The sequence below is a fragment of the Hippopotamus amphibius genome, chromosome 7 (assembly GCF_030028045.1).
Source record: "Hippopotamus amphibius kiboko isolate mHipAmp2 chromosome 7, mHipAmp2.hap2, whole genome shotgun sequence".
In the NCBI taxonomy this organism is placed as follows: domain Eukaryota; kingdom Metazoa; phylum Chordata; class Mammalia; order Artiodactyla; family Hippopotamidae; genus Hippopotamus; species Hippopotamus amphibius.
In genome coordinates, this window is record NC_080192.1 from 32,610,573 (window position 1) to 32,624,237 (window position 13,665).

The window sequence follows — 13,665 nt, forward strand, 5'->3', positions numbered from 1 at the left end:
CTGATACATTATGTGGCCCTGGGCAAATTTTTCAGCCTTTTTAAAAAATGAGATGATTAACCGAAAACAAGGACATACCAATTAGTGTCCTTAAGAGAATTATATAAATGCTTATAAAGTGTTTAGCATAGTGCCTGGAACCTAGAAAAAAATTTGTTAAATGGTTATTATTATCAAGTCACATTACAGATTGTTCCATTCCCTATAATCTAGTTCTATAATTGGACTTAATCTATATAACAAAATTTTATCCCAGACATCTTAATTTCTGATACACTGAGATCTATGCTAGTTTTATGAGCAGTTTAACTATATTTTGCTTCTGTCTTCAAATAACGGGTTTGATTTTTATTCTTTTTAAAAAGATAATACATTTAAGTGAGTATTTATGCTAGTGTTAATAAACTTAAATTGATATACTAAAGAAAAGATTAACAAAAATATTTCCTTGTAATATTAGTAGAAAAATGTCATTAAATAATACTTGTCAAACACGTGACTGAGATTTTATTTTAGACAGAATGATTGGTTATGTTACTTATATCTTTTGTTTCTTCCCTAAAATGAGCCATCAAGGCATTTTGATTAAAGTTCAATTTTAGCAGAAACTCTGAAAAATGGTATTGCAGAGGTTGGATTATGTGGGTCTGCAGATGTTTTATCAAAACATTCTTAAGTTTTTATTAGGCTTTCCTCAAAAAAACAAAATTTGGATTAATATATCATTTGTTAACTACTGACAAACCACTCGAGAATGAGAGGAAAAAAAAAAAAGAAAACTTCTATGATTTATTGCAGCAAGTAGATCAGTAAAGAAATATAATCTTTATGCAAAGGCTGGTGGTTAGCCAGGAAACAAAGGAAACATTCTGGCTAGTTATTATGGAAACTGCTTGAAAACTGCAGATGCCCTAAATTTATAGCTTCTGCTGTTTTCTATATCACTTTGCAGTTTGCAGCTCAAGAGAAAACACTGTTTCTTAATGACAGAGACAGTTTTGTTTGGGTTGCATTTTCTTTGTGGAGCAGAATTAGCACTCTAGGAAATATGAAATTTGTCTCAAACTGGTACCTTCAAAAACACAGGAAAATACATACAAAATTAAGGTACAGAGGAAAGGTAATGTGGGGGAAATAACAGGTTTCTAAATAAGTAAACCTTTACAAACTTAAGATGTCTATTTAAAGACAAAGACACTGTATTTTTGTCTGAATTACCTTACTCAAATAAGCTGCCTACAAAACCTCTTCACCTATATGCCTATCACCTTAAGTTACTGAAAGCTTAAACTATCGATGTCTTTAAAAAGCAAATTCAATCCTCTGAACAGTTCATTTCTGAGCACTCATTTTAGTGTTCTTTTTAACCTGTGATATGTTTATTTGCCGACATTCATAAAGAAATTTTATTAGCAATGTTGTGTGTACTTTTCCTCAAAAATCTGTTCCCTTTTTATTTTAGTCAATTTTAGAATGGAAGTTTTCCACAAGGTAAATGTTTATTTTTCATCGCATAAAAGTTGAGAAAGCAATAATAAAATGATCAGCAAGAATACGACAATAGTTACTGTTTTGCTCCTAACATTTCAGAAAATATCAATAATCTATAGCAGAGGCTGGCAAACTTTTTCTGTAAATGTCAGATAGTAATATTTTAGACTTCATGTACAATATATTCTCTTTCAACTACTCAACCCTGCTATAGCAGGGCAAAAGCAGCCATAGACAATGGGTGTGGCTGTGTTACGATAAACATTTAATTATAAAAACAGACCATAATTTTGTCTGATCTATACTATAAAGCACTTATTCCAGGTATCAGCATCTGCCTCATTAATATTTGGTGTATCTCCTTCACATAACTTTTCTGTGGATAGTGGTAAGTAGGTGTAGAAATACAGGGGCGAGTCAAAAATTGTCTGCACGCTGGCTGTAGGATTTTAATTAACTTTTAGAGAAGACGAATATGTCATTTTTCGACATAATCTCCTTGCTTTCCAATACACTTTGTCCATCTGTCAACAAGCTTTCATATTCCCTCATCAAAAAATGTTTTAGGCTGAGCTGTGAGCCACAAATGCACCATTGTTTTCACTTCTTCATCAAAAGTGGATCTTTGTCCTCGCAGAGCTGCTTTCAGGGTATCAAACAGGTGAAAGTCCGACTGAGCAAGATCAGGACTATAAGGAGGATGCTTTAACACCTCAAAACTAAGTTTTTGCAGAATGTTGACAGTGTGGGCAGAAGTGTGCAGACATGCATTGTCATGCAAGATCACAATGCACTTGGATAGCAGTCCTCTGCATTTAATCCAAAGTTTAGGCTTCTGCTCTTCAATAAGCATCTCAGTGTAATGAGCGCTGTTGATTGTTGAACCTTTTTCCTGCTAATGTTCCAATACTGGCCCTTGAGAATCCCAGAAATCTGTAAGCCTCAATTTTCCAGCTGATGGTTGACTTTTGAACCTTTTCTTGATTGGCAATTGAGGATGTTTCCATTCCATACTCTGCCATTTACTGTCAAGCTCGTAGTGATGAATCCATATCTCTTCACCAGTAATGATTCTCTAAGGAACTTTCACTTTCCTTACAGTATCAGTCCAAATTTTGTTTTCAGATATCCAAACGCTTCTGTTTATGCTCTTCCATGAGTTGTTTCAGTACCCATCTCGCACAAATTTTTTAAAACTTATGTCTGTCATGTTTTGAGGTGTTAAAGCATTCTCCCTATAGTCTTGATCTTGCTCCATCAGACTTTCACCTGTTTGGTCCCCTGAAAACAGCTCTATGAGGACGAAGATCCACTTCTGATGAAGAAGTGAAGACAATGGTGCATTTGTGGCTCACAGCTCAGCCTAAAACATTTTTTAATGAGGGAATATGAAAGCTTGTTGACAGATGGACAAAGTGTATTGAAAAGCAAGATTATGTCGAAAAATGATGTATTTGTATTTTCTAAAAGTTGATTAAAATAAATTCTACAGCCAGAGTGCAGATAATTTTTGACCCACCCTTGTAGTTCCCTGTGCTATACAGTAGGATCTTGTTGTTTATCCACCCTAAATGTAATAGTTTGCATCTACCAACCCTAAACTCCCAGCCCGTCCCCCTCCCTCTCCCCTTCCCCCTTGGCACAGGGGAATCACAAGTCTCATCTCCCTGTCTGTGAGTCTGTTTCTGTTTTGTATGTAGGTTCATTTGTGCCATATTTTAGATTCCACATATAAGTGATATCATATGGTATTTGTCATTCTCTTTCTGACTTCATTTAGTCTTAGAGGAAAACATAGGAAGAACACTCTTTGACAGAAATCACAGCAAGATATTTTTTGACCCACATCCTAGAGTAATGAAAATAAAAACAAAAATAATCAAATGGGACCTAATTAAATTTAAAAGCTTTTGCACAGTAAAGGAAACCATGAACAAGATGAGAAGACAACCCTCAGAATGGAAGAAAGTATTTGCAAACAAAGCAACTGACAAGGGATTAATCTCATCAAGTATCTTATATGAAATTTAGGGCATTGTTGGAGAAAGGGTGGGACCCAAAGAACAGGAATGCAAATATATGGAAGGGTCAGAGGACGCAGGTTTATCTGAATTCCTAAACCCACTAAGCTTTCCTTGCCACCTGTAAGTTGTCATATCTGTCTGTTGTGGCAGTCCCTTCTTTGTTGAAATGCTGACTGTCCTTGTCTAAGGAAGTTGTCTTATATAAAGAAGCCAATGTGCCTAACATACCTACCTAAATACACACTGTCTCACTCCAATTTCTAACTAGAGTCAGTTTCCAGTGAGTGCTTGGAAACATTTGCAAGATTTGGCATTTTATCTTTGAATATTGTATTACGTTAAAAAATTGTTTGTTCCTCATTGATAGGATTACACGTCAACATCCTAGCCATTCTTCCTCACCTTATTGTTAGGCGTGGACACATGACTCGTTTTGGTCAATACAAAGCGGGAAAACCCAAAGTATACCATATTTAAGTAGCACCATTTAAAGTGTAAGACTGAACTTCGCAGTTTGTACCCTACCTTAAGAACAGAAGCTATCGGATACTGCCTCCTGCTTCAGTCTTGGTCCTGGAATGGGTCTGTACATGGAATAGAGACACAGCTGACGCACATTCCTGATGAGCATGAATAATGTTTTGAACATGAATACTGATAAATATTTTTGTGGTAAGCCATTGAGATTTGGGGATTTTTTTTTCTTACTGTAGTGGCTTTGACAAAAATATAAGGAACAGATTTCAGTAACAGATTCTAAGGGTGATTTCAAAGACAAGAGTATATAATGTTAACTTGGAGTGAAATTACTAACGTGTGTACAATTTCTACTCATCCTAGACTGTCTTTTCCAGAACAGCAAATAATTTGAATTATTAACCTGGTAGGTTGACAGAAAGCAGTTTAGATACTAAAACTGTGTTTAAGTAAGACTGTTCAAATAAATTGATCATGTATAACCTGTTAATCTATTTATAAATGTCTCCTGAGAGGACCCAGAAGAAAGTACTTTCTCAAAGACCTTAAGAAATACACTGGAGAGATGATCGTAAGCATTCATTACACACACACACACACACACTTAATATGTAATGTGTATTATTTTTAGGGAGTGAGGGACACAAAATGTGCTTCTTGTCATCAATACAGACACCAGGATCTTGAGGTGACAGAAGTGATGATTTAACTATGGTTGCAAGGTGGGCAAAGTTACCATGACAGCTAACTTATCCAAAATTTCCCCAGTGGTACATAGATGAGCATTCCATTAATGTCTTAATGATTTGTATAAAGAAAAACACTACACCTAATTTGAGCTCTTTTATGGAGAGTCAAGGAACCTTACTTACTTTCCAGTCTTGAGTTTATCCAGTACCCAAAGCTCCTTGCAAGAAGGGATACGATGTACCAAATATATAAGGAAGCACATAAGAAGCAACTGATAAAATATAGCATAAAAAAGGGAGGGGAAAAAAAAAAAGGAGCAGGACTTATAAAAGAAATTATTTGAGATGGGAAAAGCCTGAACATGATAGAAATGACTTGGTCTAAATACTCAAAGAAGAGTTAATTTGAGCAGTAATTTAAACTATCTGTTTCAAGAACAGTGAAAAACATTTTTAAAAAGCTAAACTGTTATTTACATTAAGGATTCTGTCCATTTGTCTACTAGGTTTCTAGTAAATTAAAATAATTTTTGGAATAGGAGCAACATTTTAAATTAGTAATGGATGGAACTAACTTGCCTTAAATTGCATAGATAATTTTAGAAATTATGGATGGTGGTGTGAATATTGAATGACTCATATTATTACACTGATTTAATTACTGTTTTAATTATTTAAATCCATAGAGCAATCACATTTTTAATCTTCTTAAATTAATAAATTCCCATTTAATATAGAGAAACTGTTTAAGATACATTTTTGGCTATGACTGAGATTTATGAATTATTGCTTTAGGCATTTTACATTAAGAACTGGAATAAGTTTTCTGGTATCAGTATGAAAAAATTATATGTTTTGCTTGTTTGCATGTTATTGTATGTGTTTTAATCTTAAATCCAGTGAATGGTTGCAAAGTGGAAGGAAATCATTTTATGACTAATAGTCTTCAAGAAATATATTAAAAATCAAGTTAAGAATTTAATAATTTATTTAAAAATTGGTTTTGTTTAAACATTTCAACTGAATTTTTTTGTTGTTGTTAACATAAGAAAGCACTTTGCTGAAGTTGTAAGGAGACGTTAGGACAGAAACAATATTGCATCATAAGTAAGTACATTAAATCTGGCGACAGAATGTCTAGGTTTGCATTTTAAACATACATATTATGCATATCTATACATATTATGTATGTGTTATAAATATTTGTAACCAAATCATTTGAAGGCTTAATAAATTTTTAGCAAAGTTTGTATATTTTTTATGAAAGTTACTAGTAATGCTTTACTAAATAGCAGAATGAATTTTTATTTTTAATCCCTGTGCCCAATTTTGAAGTTAGAAAGGTTGTTGGTAATAAACGTATGATGTACACTTAAGAAAAAAAAGCCACCTTACTCTTCCCTGATATATTTATATTTAACTCCTTCATAGTGTTGCTGTCATAATTAAATGAGCAATGAATCTAAAAAGCATATAGATGTACCCAATACATATTAAAGACTATATATGCAGCAAGCTAAATCTCAGTCTTGGCAAGAAAGATATGTACAACTAAAATATACTTGATAAATTCAGGTATTAAAGTTTGCATTCAGAAATATTAAAGGCTTGAGCAGCATCAAAATACCGGAATGATACCTGTGGTGTGTAGAAAAGTCTAGATTAGGGTTGGAAAAACCGAATTCTCATGACCTTGTTATTTACATGTTATGTGATTTCAAAAAAAATCATAAATCCTTCTTTACTGTAAACAAAGATAATAATAATGAGCCTAAACCATATGATTGGGAGAATTTAATGAAATACCTTAAACAATGTGTTTTATAAATTTCTGGTCACCCACCCTCGAAATGGGAGCCCAGGAGCCAGTTTCTGCAGTGGGATTCTAATGTTTAGGGCTGGATATCAGAGTGCAGGGCCTGGCTCATGCTCTTGGGACAAAAAGCCCACACAGGATGGCAAGGTCAATCAGAAGCCACAGGTGCAGGACAGGCAGGTGGAAAGAAAGCACAGGATCAGAAAAGATAGGTCTGCAAAGGGCAGACAAGGTGAAATGTACAGGTTCATTGAATAGTTTGGAGAGACTAAGAAAGGAAAGGCTTTTTAAAGTCCATCAGCAGAAAGAATGCTTTAGAGTACTCAGCTGGATCAACCAGAACAGTCTAAAGCAACAAGTATACATCATAAGTATTAAATAGCGCTCCCTCCCAAACCCAGTGATGTCTCAGGCCGACACTATTGTTCTCTTCAAAGAAGGGAAGCATCACTCTCTTCCCCCATTAACTCACTCATATGAAATACTCAATACATTTAAGGTAGAAGATTACTTTAGCTCTATGCTGTGGATCCCTTGTTTTTTAGTTCTGGTTTCTCTTCAAGGCATTTAGGTCGCAATATAAGTGATGTGGTATTTGGTGTTGTTTCTCAGCTGATTCTAGGTAATATTTTCATCATAGTGCAACTATCAAAATCTTCCTGGACCCACGATACTTTCAATTAGGGACTTCCTTCTGTGACCTATTGCTGAACCTGATCCTCTTACTTTCTCCATTAGGCTAGGCTGCATTCACATTTTTTTCTTTCAGCATCTATCTTTTCCACTTCAGAGCTTGAGGCAGGTGATATTTTCTACAGATATGCACACCAACATACATATATACGTGTGTGTGTGTGTGTGTGTATATATATATATATATATATGTATTCTTATTTCATGTTAACACTTTTTTTGAGACATGGAGGTCTGTACTTTCTATTCTTGAAATAGGTAGACTTTCTAACTGCCTTGACCAATATATTATGATGAAAGTGATGCTATGTGACTTCTAAGGCTTCTGCTTGCCTCTTTCTTGAACAAGTGTTTGAGGAGCCATGAGTTGGAATATAAGATATACAGTTACACTGAAATCACTATATTGGAGAGACCACATGAAGAAGCCACATAGAGAGAGAGCTGCCTGAGGAAATCCAGGTGTTCTATCCCCCGGGAGTTCTTCCATGTTCTCAGCATGCCTTCAGAGGATTCTAGCCCCATTCTTTAAGCCACCTTATGTGATAAGCTGTCATAAGCAAAATGAATGTTGTTGTTTTAAGCTACTAAGTTATTAAGTAATTTGTTACACAGCCCTAATAACTGGGATAGGGCTCTTCAGAAATTGATTGGTAAAATGTACAATAAGAGAACATTTAATTTGTGACGGCATAATACTATATTCTCCACTCCAATTTGGCTCTCTCCTATGCATCGAGGAAAAAGACCTTACTATTAAAACTTCTTTAACTTAAGGTGATATTTGGATGTTAGCAATATTTACCTTACATCTAAACTTTGTTCTCTCCATTCTATGACTATTGTATGGATAGGTGTCAACCAAACTTAAATTTTTCACAATGTTTCTCACAAATGTAATAGAACTTTTCTAGGGTATTGAATACTATGAGCAGTAGCACTGATACATGAAATGATTTTGTTCAAATCATTCTAACTTGAATAGGATAACAGTTTTACCCAACTGTTAAAGTAAACATTAACATAGCGAAAATAATAGCATGTATCTAACAAAATAATATATTTAGCATGACATGCACTTTTTTTCTGGATTAGGTTCAGCAGTTTATCAGTTGCCTCCTGGCTAGCTTTGTATAGTGCAATTGAACAGCTTTGACAAAATTCCAAAACCAAATCTGAAATTAATATAATTCAGCAGTAATGTCACTTTTATTAAAGAATAAGATATTAAAACTGAACTCAAAATTTTATGCTAAATATTATATTTATTTTATATATTTTTCTTGGTTATATTAAAATATGTAAATATCTAAATAGATTTATATATATTTTATTAGTAAAAATATTATATTACTAACCTCTCAAATAATAAAGTGTGAGGTTGTTTGTGCTATGACAAATTGGCCAAATCAAATGAAGAGATGAAGATCAAGGTGATCTGTGGAAATAAAATTATATATGACTTTGTCGAGGATGAACTTTCTTTGGTCAGTTATATGTTATCAGTTGCAGCTCAGCAAAGGGGACTTAGGATGTACGCACTTTTACATCTGGACACAGATATATTTCTTTGGAAGAAGAGGCAGCAGAAGTTAGACAGGGTCATAATACAAACAGAAGATAAAATCAATTCTTTTCCTTATTTAAACTTTGATAAATCTCAAATATTGTATTGGATTCTTAAAAATGTACTTCAAGAAAGATATAAAGTATGTGTATGTGTAGAACATATTTGTGGTTAGAATTTTAAAAATATATACTTTTCTAAGAAATATTATTTGGTTTCAATGTCAGAAAAAATAATTTGCTATATGGTCGAGTGGTAGAATGGCAGATATCCTATAATATCAGATTTCTCTTATTCTTAAAATATCTACCTATATATCACTTGATCCATCTATGTATGTATGTATATATGTATATATGTATGTGTGCACGTATTTACCTATGTTATTTAATATTCATAAGAGAAATAATAATTCACTGGTATAAAATGCTTTTCAATTACTGTACCATCTCAGTTTGTCATTAAGTTAAATAATAAAATAAAAACTGATAAAGTAGGTATTATAAGTATTTCACACAGAAAATCAAAATTAAGAGGAATTAAATGACTGCCAAATTTAAATAGCTGCTGCATGCAAAATCCAGTATTTGAACAAGTGTTTTAATTCAATATTCATTCATTTATTTATTCAATGAGTACTTACTGTGATCCTGGAGAATATATTTGCAAGACATATAATCAAAGCAGATTAGTATCAAAAATATATGAAGAAATTATATAAATCACTTAGAAAAGTATAAACAGTCCAAGAAAAAAATTTCATATGTTAAAAAAAGAAAAGACATGCACATGGCCAAGAATATATGAAGAGATGTTAAATCTCATTAGCATTCAAAGAAATAATAATCATAGCCACAAGGCTAATATTTTATACTCATGTTATTGGCAAAAAAATAAAAGATTATAACAAAAAATAAATTGGATGATAATAAATGTTGAGGAGAATACAGATTCACTGGAACCCATTCCTAGTGGAAGTGAAAATGATATATCCATTTTGAAAAAGTTTGGTGCTACAGTTTAATACAGTCTCATATTTATGAACCTATACATGCCCTTTTCTCTAGCAATAGAACTGAAAGGTGTCTGTTCAAGGGAGCTATTTTCCATGTGCTCCATGAGACGTACAAGGATGCTCATAGATCAGTACTCTCAAAAGCAAACTCCTGAGGAAAAAGTCAAGCATTCATAAATGAGAAAATAATTTCAAATAATAAAAACAGATGTGCATTCACACAACTGAATATTGTATATCAAAAATGTAGAGAATTCTTAGCAATAAAATGTATAATTCTCTAACAAACACATAGAAAATTGTCCCTTTTTTGTGGCATCTTCACACTTTTTTCACTTTTACTGTGCAGACATAATGTCTCTTGATTTAATCCTGAAATAGATTCAAGATACACTTGGAAAAAGTGGCAATTTTACTTATGTGCATGCATATCCTGAAAATATAACTGCAAGAAACTGATACTCTTGCTAGCCATTCTAATTGTTTTAAACATATTCCGAAGAAGTTCCACATTTTACGAAGAAAATGGATCCAGATACCCATTACCTAAAGGTAACAACTCTCAGGCATTTATCTTATTTATTTATTTATTAGTGTTTCAGGGTTTTTGTACAGAAGTAGTTTAAAGAAAATTCAGTTGCCATGTTATTTCAGCTCTACATAATTCATACCTAAATACAGAAATAATGAACAACTTATTATATAATCATAGTGCTCTATAATAATGTTAAGATTAGTAATTTTTGGTGTAAATTAGTAGACCAGTCTATTTTAATATTTTCCCAATTGTCTTCAAAATGTAATGTTACACTTATCTTTTTTCCCAAAGTCAAGATCCAAATGTTTTACACATTGTATTTGATTTCTATGTCATTTAATTAAAAAAATCCCCCCCTTTTTTTTTTTGATGCTTAAGTGATAGAAGAAAAATAAATCATGGGTTCATTTCCAAAAAGCCATGTAACTTATTTAATATAGTTCAACAGATTTCTTAATAAAACCTGTCAGCAATCCAATGATAGAAAATTCCTCAAAATGATAAGGCATTTATGAAAAACCTACTGATAACATCATAATTAATAAAAGATTCATATGAAAAATAAAAATATACACTCTCACTAATTCTATTTCATATAATCTCTAGCCAGTACAACAGACAAGGGAAAGAAACTAAATAAAGCTTGGAAAACAAGTAAAACACACTATATTCATGCACTGCATAATGGGCATAATGTAAACTTTGAAAATCTGAATAAATTTAGAAAGGCTTATTAGAAACAAGTGAAATTAGCAAGTTGTGGAATGAAAGATCAATATAAACATATTGTATGTGTGTAGTAGGAATAAACAATTAGAAAATTAAAAATCGTTTAAATTGATAACTACAAAACACTGCTGAGAAAAGAATTAAAGTATGCCTAAAGAAATGGATAAAAGTACCATATTTATGAATCACATAACTCACTACTGTTAAGACATCATGAGCTTGGATATGGATATCCATGATAAACTACAGATTCAGTGCAATCTCAATCAAAATACCAGCAAGTAACTCTTCTTCTAGTAATAAGAAAGTACCAGGTGCAAAATTTGCCCATTGCTGAAAGCAACTATAACACTGGAGAAAAGATATGAGGTAATTTCCAGGCATTAACAGGAAGAATTGAAGAATTTCTACCCTTGAAAGAAGGAGAACACACAAGGTAAGCCCAAGGTAGAGTTTTGATCACTATATGTCTCTTTCTAGGGACACTTCTTAGCGAACAGAGAGTGGGAAGCAAAGGAATGATGATTTGACCTTCTGATATACAAGCTTTAGTATGAGATCCTCTCCTTAAGAGTGCGCTAGCCCTCTTGAATTGCTTTTATGGAACAGTAAGCAGCAAATGTGATGATATCATTTCTGAGATTAGGTTAAAAAGAATGACTTCCATTTCACTAGCCAACTCACTTCTATAGCCTTGCTGGCTTGCACAGTTTGATATATCAATCTGCTATGTTGGAGAGATACATAGGGCAAGTAGTTGATGACAGCATCTGGTTAAAACCCACTAAAGAACACAGGCCCTCAGTCTAACTGCCTGATTAGAACTGAATCCCACCAATAACCTCATGAGCTTGAATGTGGATTCTTCCTCAGCTGAGACTTCAGATAACTGCAGCGAAATGACATTTTGATTACAGCTTGTGACAGACCGAGACAGAAGACCCTGCTAAGCTTTGCCTGGATACCTGACCCATACAAACTATGAGAAAATAAATGTATTTTAAGTTTCATTGTAATTTGTTGTGTAGCAATATATAACTAATATGCCTTTTAAGTATATAGGGGACAGTCACTAAGATATATTCAGGGTTATAAAACAAGCCTTATGATATTTAAAAGAATAAAAATTATACCAAGTATAGTCACAGAACATAATGGAGGTAGACTAGCAATCAGTAACAGAAAATATATAATACAACAATATTTGAAAATTACACAACACATGGAACAAAGAAGAAACAAGCAAGCAAATTAAAACATATTTTGAATTAAATAAGAATTCATTATACAAAAATTTGTGGAAGGAAGGGATCAGCCAAGATATTGGAGTAGAAAGATTCTGAACTCACCTCCTCTCAACAAGCACAACAAAACCACAACTGCCTGCAGAGAAGCCACCTAAGAAAAAGACTGAAATCTATGAGAAAAGATCATCTACAACTAAACATAAAGAAGGGACCACAATGAGATGGGTAAGAGGGGTGAACTCTCAATATATCAAGGCCCATACCCTCAGGTGAGTGACCCACAAACTGGAGAATAATTATAGTGCAGAGATTCTCCTACAGGAGAATTTTGAGCCCCAGACTGAGCTCCTCAGCCCGGGGGTCCCGCACTGGGAAGAAGAGCCCCCAGAGCATTTGAAGGCCAATAGTACTTAATTTCAGGAGTCCCAACAAACTGTGGGAAATAGACATTTCACTCAAAAAGAGTGCACACAAAATCTCATGTGCGGTAGGACCTAGGGCAAAAGTAGTAATTTCAGAGGAATCTGGGCCAGACTTACCTGCTGGCCTTGGAGAGTCCCCCAGAGAGGTGAGGGGTGGCTGCGGCTCATCCTGAGGACATAAACACTGGCAGCAAACATTTTTGGGAGCTGGTTCTACAGCATAAACATGCTGTTGGAGGCTGTCTTATTAGTTCATTAGCACCAAGATCTGGCCTCACACGACAGCCTGTCAGCACCAGTGCTGGGATGCCTCAGGTCAAACAACTAACAGCCCCATCCATCAGCAGACAGGTGCTTAAAGACTTTCTGAGCCCTCTAGACATGCCTCTTCACACAGCCCTGCCCACCAGAGGGCCAAGACCCAACTCCACCCACCAGTGGGCAGGCACCACCCTGTCCTCTAGGAAGCCTGCACTAGCTTCTAGTCCAGCCTCACCCACCAGGGAGAAGACACCAGATGGAAAACAAACAAACAAACAAACACAATCCCACACCCTGGGACCCAAACTGCTTACAGCAGAGCCTCCTGGGGTTTTTGTCAGCAGTCTCATGACCAGACCCCACTAAATAACAGCTAGCAGCATCCACACAAGGCAGCACCTGACAACCAACCAGGCTAAGGGTCAACCAAGCCTATCAGATTGCCCACATAGTCCACCACAACAGAAGGACCCTTGCAGCCCTCTTAGGGGGAATCCCTAGAGCATATAACTTGGGTGATGAGAGGGGAGTGTGCTGTAGCGACTCACTAGGGCACCTCATATATACAAAAAAAAAAAAAAAAAAAAGCAATAGCAACTTAGACAAAATGAGGTGGCAAGAGAACATGTTCCAGACTAAGGAACAAGTTAAAACCCCAGAAGAAGAGCTAAGTGAAGTGAAGATAGGCAATCCACC